The sequence below is a fragment of the Schistocerca americana genome, chromosome 1 (assembly GCF_021461395.2).
Source record: "Schistocerca americana isolate TAMUIC-IGC-003095 chromosome 1, iqSchAmer2.1, whole genome shotgun sequence".
Lineage (NCBI taxonomy): Eukaryota > Metazoa > Arthropoda > Insecta > Orthoptera > Acrididae > Schistocerca > Schistocerca americana.
This window is the reverse complement of record NC_060119.1, coordinates 1,220,675,553-1,220,689,528: the sequence shown is the minus strand read 5'-3', so window position 1 is coordinate 1,220,689,528 and position 13,976 is coordinate 1,220,675,553.

Here is a 13,976-nt window from a genome sequence, read left to right as displayed (position 1 = left end):
AATAAGCATTTCTTTATCAGAAAAATTTGCTTTGCGATTGTAGTTCTTTTTTCTGACTGATACATCAATCAGTGAACATGGCCGTGCGGAGTGGCCGCCTGGTTTGAGGCGTCATGTCACGGACTGTGCGACCCCTCATGCCGGAGGTTCGAGTCCTCCCTCGGGCATAGGTGTGTGTGTTGTTCTTAGCATAAGTTACTTTAATTTACGATAAGTAGTGTGTAAACCTAGTGACTGATGGCCTAAGCAGTTTGGTCCCTTAGGAATTCACACACATATGAACATTTTGAACATTCCGTGAGCATGTTCCACAAATGTCTGTATTTTGCAATCTGTTCTTTTCAACCCTCGTCGGTTTCGCTTTTATATCTACTTTTTCATGTACTCTTACCACACTAACTTTCTGTATGGTGTTTATCACGCCGTACTCTTGTAATCCTTCTTCAAATATGGATTGTGTTCCTCGAAGAAGTATTGCTTTATCTGCAAACACTGCCATGTCGTCAGCAAATCTGATGGAGTTGATCTTGTGGCGTCCTAAGTTTACTCTTTCCTTGTCTATTGTCAGCGTCTTTAATGTCTAGTCTTCGATGACAGAGCTGGAGAAAGTCTTCAGCCTTGTCTTACCCCTCTTCCAGTTTCCGACCACTCTGTCACATCATTAATTGTCTTCGTGGTTGCTTTCTGCCTTGTGTATAATTGATTAATAGATCTGCTGTCTTTCCAGGTAACTTTTTCCAATTTTAGAATTTCAATTTTCTTGTCCTATTTTACTCGGCCAGAGGCCGTTTCCTCTTCATGTACATCTTTTATTGTTCTAATTAGTCTAACAGTATCTCTTGTATCGCTCCACGTTCTGAAACCAAACTACTCTTCTCTCACTTTCTCACTCCTTACACACTGACAACCCGAAACGTTATGACCACTGAGCAGCGCGACGTTCGGTGCCACCTGATGGCGTTCCGGGAAGTGACGCAGTAACAGACGTATGTAAGCGGAGCGGAGACGGACGGGATATAACCTAGCGAAGATATGGGGGGTCAAACAGGGAAATCCGTTGAGATAAGCGATTTTGACGAAGGGTAGATTGTTATTACAAAGAGCCTGTAAACGAATATCTCTAAAACGGCGAAGCTGGTCGAATATTCACGTGCTAGGCGCTTCAGTCTGGAACCGCGCGACTGCTACGGTCGCAGGTTAGAATCCTGCCTCGAGCATGGATGTGTGTGATGTCCTTAGGTTAGCTAGGTTTAAGTAGTTCTAAGTTCTAGGGGACTGATGACCTAAGATGTTAAGTCCCATAGTGCTCAGAGCCATTTGAACCATTTATTCACGTGCTACTGTCGTGACCATCTACGTAAAGATGTAGAAGAACAGTGAAACTACCACTAGGCGCTAAATGGTTGGGCATCCACGACTCTTCATAAAACGTGGGATTCGGAGGCTTGTCCGCTCTGTAAAGTAGGACAGATGGTGATCTGTGGCATCTGAGCCGGAAGAGCACAACGCTAATGCACGCACAAGTGTTTTGTAGCACACTGTCCATCGTACATTGTTCAACATGGAGAACAGCAGCAGACCACCCATACGTGTTCACATATAGCCCCAATGACAACGTCAGTTACGATTTCAGCGGGCACGGGACTATCGAGATTCGACCATCGATCTATGGAAACGTGTCTGCTCTACGGGCAAATCACATTTTTGCTACACTAATCAATAGTCGTCTCCACAAACGCCGTCATGGAGGTGGAGGTGCAGCGCGCCACGGAAGCCGTCTGGGCAGCAGTGTTATGCTATGGGAGATATTCTCCTGCGTTTGCATGGGACCTGTGGTAGTAATCGCTGAGAGCGGCAAATCACCTGCATCTCTCCATGCTTGATATCTACCCCGACGGCGGTGTCACCTTTCAGCAGTATAGTTGTCACTGTCTTGGAGCCAGGATCGTGGTACAGTGGTTTGAGGAGCATTATAGTGAACTGCGGTTGATGTCTCGGTGACCCAATTCGGCTGATGTAAATCCTGTGGAACCCATCTGGGTCACTATCGGGCGCCATCACTGGATACGCAAATTAGCGACGCGTTATTTACGGGAATTACATGACCTATGCGTAGACATCTAATGCTGTATACGTCCTCAAACCTGTCAATAAACTGTCGGATCCTTGATACGCAGAATCGTTGATGTATTTCGCTCCAAAGACAGACAAATAACCTATTCAGCAAATGCCCATAATGTTTTGGCTCGGCCGGCCGGAGTGGTCGTGCGGTTCTAGGCGCTACAGTCTGGAGCCGAGCGACCGCTCCGGTCGCAGGTTCGAATCCTGCCTCGGGCATGGATGTGTGTGATGTCCTTAGGTTAGTTAGGTTTAATTAGTTCTAAGTTCAAGGCGACTGATGACCTCAGAAGTTAAGTCGCATAGTGCTCAGAGCCATTTGTTTTGGCTCTGTCGTGTCCTGACATAGGTGGTAGAGGAAGAAAAGGCGTTACTGGTCAGTCTGCGCTCCCGAACGGTGCAGAGCAGAAGGCAAACGACAATTCACAGTGAAAGCTTTTGGTTGTTTTCTTCTATCTGAGCGAACACTGGTACAGGCATTTAGTAGAAATGCAGGTTGTGAGACTTGGTAGGGAACTCGTTGTGGAGACTCTTGGACAAACAGGGTTTTGAAATAGTTGTTTACTCCACACAGGGCTAACTCATACACTGGAGGCTAGTTCTAGGGTTAGAATAAGCTTGAATAACACTGTTATAGCAGAAGCCAGTGCGGAAGTCCCAGGAGTGGATGCTAACCACAGTAGCAATCACTAGCAGCATATTAAGGCAACAACTTTGTTAAAACAAAAAAATAAACAAAAAAAACTAAATATGACACTGTTCACTGAGGCCCTCAGAGTGAGAGAGCAGACTTACGCGGAGGTAGAACAAGGTTGGAGTCGACGGACGCGGATTCAGCACCCAGATCGTCTGAATGAGAACTCTGCCAAAATGCGGGAACTAGGGGTTTTAAAGAGTCGCGTGGTGGCACTGTTGTTGCCACTTCAAACCACCCGGCTAATCCCGCAGGTCTCTGGCAGGCGCCTGCGAATCACGGTTTAGTCAGGTCCCCTCTACTGCTCCTAAGGCGGGGATGTTAATGCACTAACTAAGTCCGTATTTGGTAACAACATTGTTCAGCTGAAAGCTAAACGTAACTGCTCTGCCAAGTAAGGCTTGAAACATTATCTTTATACGTCATTCAGCCCCGCCTCTCGGGCTCCTCCCCGGATTAGGGACTGGTAGGTCAACATTATTATTATTATTATTTTTTTTTTGTTTTTTTTTTTTTTTGATTTTCGCTCTCTCTCTAACCCTTGCGAGCCTACTGAGGTTGCTGTTCTCAGGGCTGGTATCAAGCTGGCTTTACACGCTCATACGTGCCTGTTGGTTACAAAGTTCTACGTTGGTAACCTACCACAGCGTCTAGACGGCATATGAACTTACATGTTAATTCCTTGAAGAGTAACTAGCGCCCTGGGACCTCGTCTGGGGACTTCTGCATTTTCGCAAGGCTCTCCACTTACGGGTTACTTCATGTCACAATATCTCTCCTAGTTTCGTCTGCCCTCAGCATCGTCTCTGCTTCCGTGCACTGGAGCGCCTGTCCCCCTTTTCTCACAGCTTCAAGATAAAACAACAGAAGCAAGGAATAGTCAATATTTTACAGCTCATCAATGTACTTATCCGCACACTGATTTTTTATTGTATCACCGCTTAACATTTTCGTCCGGAAACAATTCTTCTATTCAGACAACTCAGAAACAGTAGGATGAAGAGATAAGAGAAAGAATGTAGAATGTCGAGTTTGCAATGAAGATGCAAACCCACGTGCAGGGGGGTGGAAGGAATGCCGGACATTTGCCACGCCGGACATTTGCCACACTTGCCCCTTCGCCAGGTAGCTTGAGTAGCGATCCCTTAGGTAAGGGACGCCCTTCCTCGTACTACTTCTGTCCGCTTTGAAATCGCCGCCTCCACATCTTACTCGATACAACCAGTACGTGAGGGACCTTTTTCTTCGACATCTTGACCAAATCCAGAACTTTTTTTCCGAAATCGAAATATTTACAACTTTTGGGAAACGAAAGCAACACCGACGATTATGTCAGTATGTAATTAGTTCTGCCAAGTATAAATATAGATCCCTCTGTCTGTACGGTAGCTTCCTTTCACGCGTACTGATTGCGACAGAAACAGTCCATCGCCTTTGGAGCAACAAGAAAGGAACAATGTAAAATGGCTCTGAGCACTATGGGACTTAAAAACAATGTAAAGAGAATGCGAATGTACACTAATCATTTCTTTTTGACCACTGCATTTGTGCCTACTTTAATTACTACAACTGAATGCCCAAAAGACAATAAGGAAAGAAGAAATGGGTATGTGAATGTTCGAAAAGAAGAACGACATACTCCATATTAATTTACTCTGTAAAATGCGATATCCCTTGCGGCGAAATATTAGTTAATAAAGTGTAGCGGGACAATCTTCAAAACATGACTGAAGATACATTCACTAAATAGAGATAAGAACATCTGTGATTGACATGTCATCTAAAGTCGACGTACAATTTTAAAATGTTAGGAATAAGGAAATGAAGTAATAGAGAATGCTATGCTTGTAACGTACGTTGTTGTTTTACATTGTATAGCTCTGGTATTTACAGGGTCACAGAGAAAGCATCTTAGGTTCTGTAGGGAAAAGCCGTAATTTTAATTACCTGCACTACAACAGAAACAAGAAGCACAACTTAAGGAAAAATAATGTAATGTGTGTTCCAGCTCACAAGCGACATTGAAGCAGATAGTTCCTGTGACTTAGTACGGGCAGCGGTTATATTCGACAACCGGAATAAATTAATAACTGGCTCATTTTACCGAACCCGGTCTCAGATGAAACAGTTGCTGAACAGTTCAAAGGAAACTTGAGTCCCATCACAAATAGGTACCCTACTACTACAATTATAGTTGGTAGTGACTTCAATCTACCTTCCGTATGTTGACAAAAATACATTTTCACACACTATTGTAGATAGAAAACAACTTCCGTAATTGTTCTAAATGCTTTTTTTAAAATTATTTTGAACAATTAGTTCACGAGGCCATCGAAATTGTAAATGGTTACGAAAACGCACTTGACGTCTTAGCCACAAGTAGTTTTGAACATCACGACGGATACAGGGATCAGTGAACACACATTCGTAGCGAGGCTCAATTCCGTAGCAAAGAAATTCACCAAGACTAAACGCGAAATATATCTATTTATAAAAGCAGCTAAAAATTCGGTTGACGTCTTTCTAAGAGACAGTCCTCCAATCCTTCCAAACTATGTAAGTGAAGACCATATGTGGCTTAAATTCAAAGAAATAGTATCAACAGCACTCGAGAGATTCATACCATACGACATAAGTGAATGAAAATAAGCAAAGTAGACTAATTTACGCGTCGAAGTATCACTCACTTTCGATAGCGTTCGAATAATGAAAATGGCAGTATTAAGTCTTTGAACAAGATCCTGAACGTGGGCTTTCCACGACAGCTTACTATCTATCTGAACACCTAGGAATTTGAACTGTTCAGTTTCACTTATCATATGCCCGTTCTGTGAGATTAAAACGTCAGGTTTTGTTGAATTGTGTGTTAGAAACTGTAAAAACTGAGTCTTACTGTGATTTAACGTTAGTTTATTTTCTACAAGCCATGAACTGAGGTCATGTACTGCACTACTTGAAACCGAGTCAATGTTACACACAACATCCTTTACGACCAAGCTAGTGTCATCAGCAAACAGAAATATTTTAGAGTTACCCATAATACTAGAGGGCATATCATTTATATAAATAAGGAACAGGAACGGCCCCAACACTGATCCCTGGGGCACCCCCCACTTGACAGTACCCCACTCAGATCCCACATCACAGCCGTTATCAACATTGTGAATAATGACCTTTTGCTGCCTGTTGCTAAAGTAAGAGGTGAACCATTTGTGAGCTACTCCCCTTATTCCGTAATGGTCCAACTTCTGGAGCAATATTGTGAGATCAACACAGTCAAATGCCTTTGTTAAATCAAAAAATACGCCAAGCGTTCGAAACTTTTTGTTTAGCCCATCCAGTACCTCACAGAGAAAAGAGAATATAGCATTTTCAGTTGTCAAACGACTTCTAAAGCCGAACTGTACATTTGATGGCAAATCGTGTGATATAAAATGATCTATTAACCTTACATAAACAGCATTTCAATAACGTTTGCAAACACTGCTGGCATAGAAATAGGTCTAAAATTATCTACATTATCCCTTTCTCCCTTTTTATAAAGCGGCTTTACTACTGAGTACTTTAATCGCTCAGGAAACTGACCATTCCTAAAGGAAAAATTACAAATATGGCTAAATACAGGGCTAACATGTGCAGCACAGTACTTTAATATTCCACTAGACACTCTATCATAGCCATGAGAGTCTTTAGTCTTCAGTGATTTAATTATTGACTCAATCTCCCTCTTGTCTGTATCAAAGAGGAGTATTTCAGACGTCAATCTCGGAAAGGCATTTGCTAAGAAATTTATATGATTTCCTGTAGAAACTAAATTTTTATTTAATTCACCAGCAGTGCTCAGAAAATGGTTGTTAAGTACTGTACATATATCTGATTTATCAGTAACAGAAATATTATTACTGCAAACTGACTTTATATCGTCAACCTTGTGCTGCTGACCAGACACTTCCTTCACAGCTGACCATATGGCTTTAATTTTATCCTGTGAATTAGCTATTCTATTTGCATACTACATACTTTTTGCCTTGCTAATAACATTTTTAAGCACCTTACGATACTGTTTGTAATGGTCTACTGTAGCTTGATTGTGACTACTTCTAACATTTTGATATAATTCCCGCTTTGTTCTACATGATATCCTTATCCCACTAGTCAGCCAACCGGGCTGTCCATTACTGCTAGTACCCCGTTTAGAATGTTCTAATGGAAAGCAACTCTCAAACAGCATGAGAAATGTGTTATGGAAAGCATTGCATTTATCATCTATATTATCGGCGCTATAAACATCTTCCCACTCTTGTTCATTGACAATTTTTGAAAAACTCTCTATTGCTGTTGGATTAACTTTCCTACGTAGTTTGTAATTAAATACGACATTGGTTTGAGCGTAAAAGCCTTTTAGTGTTACAATTTGTGCATTATGGTCTGAAAGGCCATTCACTCTTTTACTAACAGAATGCCCATCTAGTAATGAACAATGAATACAAATATTGTATATGACTGTCCTACTGTTCTCCTGCACCCTAGTTGGAAAAAACACAGTTTGCATCAGATCATATGAATTTAGGAGATATACCAACATCCTTTTTCTTGCACAATCATGTACAGAATTAATATTGAAGTCACCACACATAACTACTTTCTGGTAAATCCTACAAAGTGAATCAAGAACCCTCTCTAGCTTAAGCAAAAATGCTCTGAAGTCGGAGTTAGGGGACCTACAAACAACAGCAATTAGAAGTTTACTTTCACTAAATTCAACTAATGCTGCACAACTTTCAAATATCTGTTCAGTGCAGTGTCGTGATACGTCTATGGACTCAAATGAAATACTGTTTTTTTACGTACAGAGCCACTCCCCCACCCCGCACGGAACTCCTTGAGAAACAGCCAGCTAATCTGTAGCCTGGTCGAAGTAGAGAGGATAACAAATGTAGACTGGCAATGGCAAGGAAAGCGTTTCTGAAGAAGAGAAATTTGTTAACATCGAGTTTAGATTTAAGTGTCAGGAAGTCATTTCTGAAGGTATTTGTATGGAGTGTAGCCATGGATGGAAGTGAATCATGGACGATAAATAGTTTACACAAGAAGAGAATAGAAGCTTTCGAAATGTGGTGCTACAGAAGAATGCTGAAGATTAGATGGGTAGATCATATAACTAACGAGGAGGTATTGAATAGAATTGGGGAGAAGAGAAATTTGTGGCACAACTTGACTAGAAGAAGGGATCGGTTGGTAGGACATGTTCTGAGGCATCAAGGGATCACCAATGTAGTATTGGAGGGCAGCGTGGAGGGTAAAAATCGTAGAGGGAGACCAAGAGATGAATACACCAAGCAGATTCAGAAGGATGTAGGTTGCAGTAGGTACTGGGAGATGAAGAAGCTTGCTCAGGATAGAGTAGCATGGAGAGCTGCATCAAACCAGTCTCAGGACTGAAGACAACAACAACAACAATTTAGAGAAACGCAAAATCTCCAAGATTGGCGAAGTTTTACCGAGGCTCGAAATTTGGTGCGGATATCAATGCGATATGCATTTAATAATTTCCACAAGGAATCTCTCTCTGGAAATGTGGCGGAAAATCCAAAGAGATTCTGGTTCTATGTTAAGTAAACCAGCGGAAAGGCTCAGTAAGTGATGGGGAGGAAGAGGAGGAGGAGGAGGAAGAGGGGGAGACAAGGGACCCAACCCTTCGGAGCAGGTAAAATCGTGGCAAATGTCCGGCGTTGCAAATGTCCGCACACCGGGCGGAAGGCTGGCGGCTGCTCGGAGGACGCTGGTGGCTGGCGCTGCGTGACGAGGCTGCAGAGCGCCGCCGTCGGCAAGTTGCGGGGCCCGCTGGCGCAGCGGTTCCTCTGGCTGGGCTGCCGCGGTAATCCGTTACTTGCCGGGCTTAACGAGCGATTAACTCATATAATGGGCTCAAACTTGCGGCCGCCGCCGCCTGCAGCCGCCGCCGGCTCCGCCCGCGTCTTCCACCCGTCCTCGTGAGCCGCACCTGCCTCTCGTTTAGCTGCCTACTCTGCTTGCTAACGGAGACGTCACTGGCTCCAGCTGCTGGGACCAGCTTAATTATCTCATACAGTATGAAGCACCAAGGGAAATGGGAACTGTTGTACATTTCCTGAGCAAAAAATCGAAGACGTGTTGGAATGTCACTGTTACTTTGTACATGTACACAACATCGCATTAGAGATGCGACTCCCAGAGGCATGTAGGAAGTCCACAAGAAAGTACATTACTGTTGTTCTTAATTTCTGCATCTACATCCATATTCCGCAAGCCACCTCACGGTCTGTGGCGGAGGGTACCTTGAGTACCTCTATCGGTTCTCCCTTCTATTCCATCCTCGTATTGTTCGTGGAAAGAAAGATTGTCGGTATGCCTCTGTGTGGGCCCTGATCTCCTTGATTTTATCCTCATGGTCTCTTCGCGAGATATACGTAGGAGGGAGCAAAATACAGCTTGACTCCTCGGTGTCCGCAGCTCGTGGTCGTGCGGTAGCGTTCTCGCTTCCCGCGCCCGGGTTCCCGGGTTAGATTCCCGGCGGGGTCAGGGATTTTCTCTGCCTCGTGATGACTGGGTGTTGTGTGACGTCCTTAGGTTAGTTAGGTTTAAGTAGTTCTAAGTTCCAGGGGACTGATGACCATAGATGTTAAGTCCCATGGTGCTCAGAACCATTTGAACCAACTCCTCGGTAAAGGTATTCTCTCGAAACTTCAACAATAGCCCATACCGAGCTACTGAGCGTCTCTCCTGCAGCGTCTTCCACTGGAGTTTATCTACAATCTCCGTAACGCTTTTGCGATTATTAAATGATCCTTTAACGAAGCGCGTTGCTCTCCGTTGGATCATCTCTATCTCTTCTATCAACCCTATCTGGTACGGATCCCACACTGCTGAGCAGTATTCAAGTAGTGGGCGTACAAGTGTACTGTAACCTACTCCCTTTGTTTCCGGACTGCATTCTCTTAGGATTCTTCCAATGAATCTGAGTCTGGCATCTGCTTTACCAACGATTAATTTTATATGGTCATTCCATATTAAATCTCTCCTAATGCCTACTCCCAGATAATTTATGAAATTAAGTGCTTCCAGTTGCTGACCTGCTATTTTGTAGCTAAATGATAAGGGATCTTTCTTTCTATGTATTCGCAGCACATTACACTTGTCTACATTGAGATTCAATGCACCATGCACCATGCGTCAATTCGTTGCAGATCCCCCTGCATTTCGGTACAATTTTCCGTTGTTACAACCTCTCGATATACTACAGCATCATCCGCAAAAAGCCTCAGTGAACTTCCGATGTTATCCACAAGGTCATTTATATATATTGTGAATAGCAACGGTCCTACGACACTCCCCTGCGGCACACTTGAAATCACTCTTCGGAAGACTTCTCTCCATTCAGAATGACATGTTGCGTTCCGTTATTTAGAAACTCTTCAATCCAATCACACAGTTTGTCTTATAGTCCATATCACCTTACTTTGCTGATTAAACGACTGTGGGGAATCGTATCAAACGCCTTGCGGAAGTCAAGAAACACGGCATCTACCTGGGAACTCGAGTCTATGGCTTCTGAGTCTCGTGGACGAATAGCGCGAGCTGTGTTTCACATGATCATCTTTTTCCAAACCCATGCTGATTCCTCATGAGTAGATATCTAGTCTCCCGAAAGTCATTATACTCGAAAATAATAAGTGTTCCAAAATTCTACAACTGGTTGACGTTAGAGATATAGGTCTATAGTTCTGCACATTTGTTCAACGTCCCTTCTTGAAAACGGGGATGACCTGTGCCCTTTTCCAATCCTTTTGAACGCTACGCTCTTCTAGAGACCTATGGTGCACCGCTGCAAGAAGGGGGCAAGATCCTTGGCGTACTCTGTGTTAAATCGAATTGGTATCCCATCAGGTGCAGCGGCATTTCCTCTTTTGAGTAATTTTAATTGTTTTTCTATCCCTCTGTCATCTATTTCTATATCCACCATTTTGTCATCTGTGCGACAGTATAGAGAAGGAACTACAGTGCAGTCTTCCTCTGTGAATCAGTTTTGGAAAAAGACATTTAGTATTTCGGCCTTTAGTCTGTCATCCTCTGTTTCAGTACCATTTTGGTCACAGAGTGTCTGGACATTTTGTTTCGATTCACCTACCGCTTTGACACAAGACCAAAATTTCTTAGGATTTTCTGCCAAGACAAGACTTGGTTGTTATCAGTCCAGGTAGAACATATGAGGGGTGCGAACAGCGTGAGATGGTGAGTGATCGCTGTGAAAACACGGAGAAGCGGCATAATTTTGGGGGAATGTTTGTAAGCGCGTGACACAGCCTGAAAGAGGCTTCATTACGCTTCCCCCTTTGCTCGGCTAGTCGAATCGTACAGTATTCAGATTTGCATGGCATTCGGACGTCACTGCGGACCGATATTGGACTGCTTTGGAGTGATAGAGCAGGCATACTCGCCGTTGAGGTTCCCAATACTTCTGACCGTCATACGGGAGGATCACCCTGTAGTGCAACAAGCACATCGTTACCCGAATAAAATATTCACTCTGCAGCGGAGTGTGCGCTCTTATGAAACTTTCCTGGCCGATTAAAAAATGTGTGTCGGACCAAGATTCGAACTCGCGACCTTTGCCTTTCTCATTCTGGAAACACCCCGCAGGCTGTGGCTAAGCCATGTCTCCGCAATATCCATTATTCCAGGAGTGGTAGTTCTGCTAGGTTCGCAGAAGAGCTTCTATGAAGTTTGGAAAGTCGGAGACGACGTGCTGGTGGAAGTACTGCTGTGAGGACGGGGCGTGAGCTGTGCTTGAGTAGTTCGGATGGTAGAGCACTTGCCCGCGAAGGCAAAGGTCCTGAGTTCGAGTCTCGGTCCGGCACGCAGTTTTAATCTGCCAGGAAGGTCTGATTTCGTTACCCATTCACATGTGCAGCTTGTCAACCGATAACAAGCACCGGACTCCCTGCAATAACATGTTTCATCGCGAACAATTGACTGGAGAATAGTAGCAGTGGGATGGGTGATGTACCGCTCCATGCGTACACTACCGTCAACCACAACAAAAACGACTGCGTCTATGGTCGTACCGTGACCAGAACTTCTGATAAAAGGCGTCTGTTGTATTTTTGCGCTGAATCGTAGTTCTCCACTACCACGGATGACCACTGTCAGCGAGCACGGCAGCGGCCTTGGGCGAGTTTGGTGTTTTGGAGAGACACAACTATATTACTCCTGGAATCATGGCGTAGGGAGTAACAGGATACGACTTCAGGTGCGGTTGTTAGTGACTACGGGAGCTCTGACGGAACAACCCAACGTCGAGATCATCGTGCGTCCTCTTGTGTTACCTCTCACTGCCCCGCGGGGTAGCCGTGCGGTCTCAGGCGCTTTGCCGCGGTTCGTGCGGCTCCTCCCGTCGGAGGTTCGAGTCGTCCCTCGCGCATGAGTGTTCGTGTTGTCCTTAGCGTAAGTTAGTTTAAGTAGTGTCTCAGCTCAGATACCGATGACCTCAGCAGTTTGGTCCCATAAGACTTTACCACAAATTTCCAAATTGCCTCTCGCTCAACAGTACGGTGGTGTTATAGTTCAACAGGGCATTGTCCGTCCATACAGGCACGTGACTGTATTAATAGTCCGCCGCAGTCATCAAGATCCACAGATCTGTGCTCCATGGAACAGGTACTGGTGGAAGACTCCGAACCCGACTATGTCGTAGTGCTAGTATCCAGTATCTCGACTAATCAGAACAGTTTTTGGCCAATGTGCTTACGGGGAGAATGCAACAGCTTTATGGCATCATTTACTGACTCAAAAGAAAAATGCATCCATTCAGGCCAGCAGAAGTGCAACGGTATACTGATAAAGAGGCTCATACTCCCAAGTTCTACAGAACTGATATGCCGTCTCAATTCGTGACGTCTCATCTCGTGTCCTCCCCTTCTTAGTGCTTCAGCTTTTTATCAGGAAATGTGTACTGAAAGTGGTTTTTATCTTATTAATCTATGTACAGGGTGTATCAAAAAGGATGGCGCAAACTTACACTGCTGAAAGTACACGATGATAGAAGCACAAATGTCAAGTAAACACGGGCTGTAAACCGCACACCTTAAGAGCAATGAGATATTCTTGATTTTCAATATTGTGAAGAAAGTCTCTTATACCCCAGAATCTTTGTTTTCCATACTCTGGGAAGTGGTAGTATGGATCAAAACAAGAAAAAAACGTCCAGTAAACGTGTGCTCTAAAATACATACCTTAAAAGCTATGAGCACTTGTTCATTAGAAAGGTTGTGTTCCAAAGTGCCGAAGGTGCTTCAATGTCCATCTGTTACGGTTTTCCCACTGTCCAGTTTCGTTACTATACAGTTTTGTGATCCAATGTGTACAACATGTAAGTAGATAACTATCTAACTAACTATGTATTTATACTAGCTGATAAATCCAGCGTTGCCGTGGCATTTATTTATTCCAGTCTTCCATTAGCCCTGTGCTCTTGCATCGTCTTCCTCTCTTTCTCTGTCCATTTTCTCCTCCTCCATCTCCTTCTCCTCTTCCTCCTCCCCTCCTCACCACCTTCTTCTCCCCCGTCCCACTGTCCACCTGCTCCTACCCCGTCTTTCTGTCCATGCCACTTATTTCTTTTCAGAAAGAAAGTAAAATGTGTACCAAGCTAGGTTCAAATCGATCGAGAAGCTGAGGAGTTTTTGAACATGTGGGTATGTGACAAGTTGCACTCACATATGTCTGATCCTCTGCTGTTTAGTCCATACGACTCTATGGAAGATGCTAAATTTATCTGTGGATTCAGCTATGTGGTTTGATCTTTGATCCCAAAGCACTTGTCAAAATTATTCATTCGCTGCAGTGATCGTTTTTGCGACGTGGTTGATACTCTGAAGAGAGAAAAGACACAAATTCCTCCTCATAATTTTAAAGTATTCCAGGTCAAATAAATACCAACATGTTGATTTTACGTCACCTCTTCTCATCGACTCCTCACCCTTATTGGTAGTGGGGAATCTTATTCCCACACTATTATTGTTGAAGTACTAAGTCTGTAAGCGTATTGTCATATCGCTGACTTAGTTGTCTAGTATCTTTGCGGGCAGCCGCGTCTGTAGTGAGTCGAGCACGGGACACGGTACTG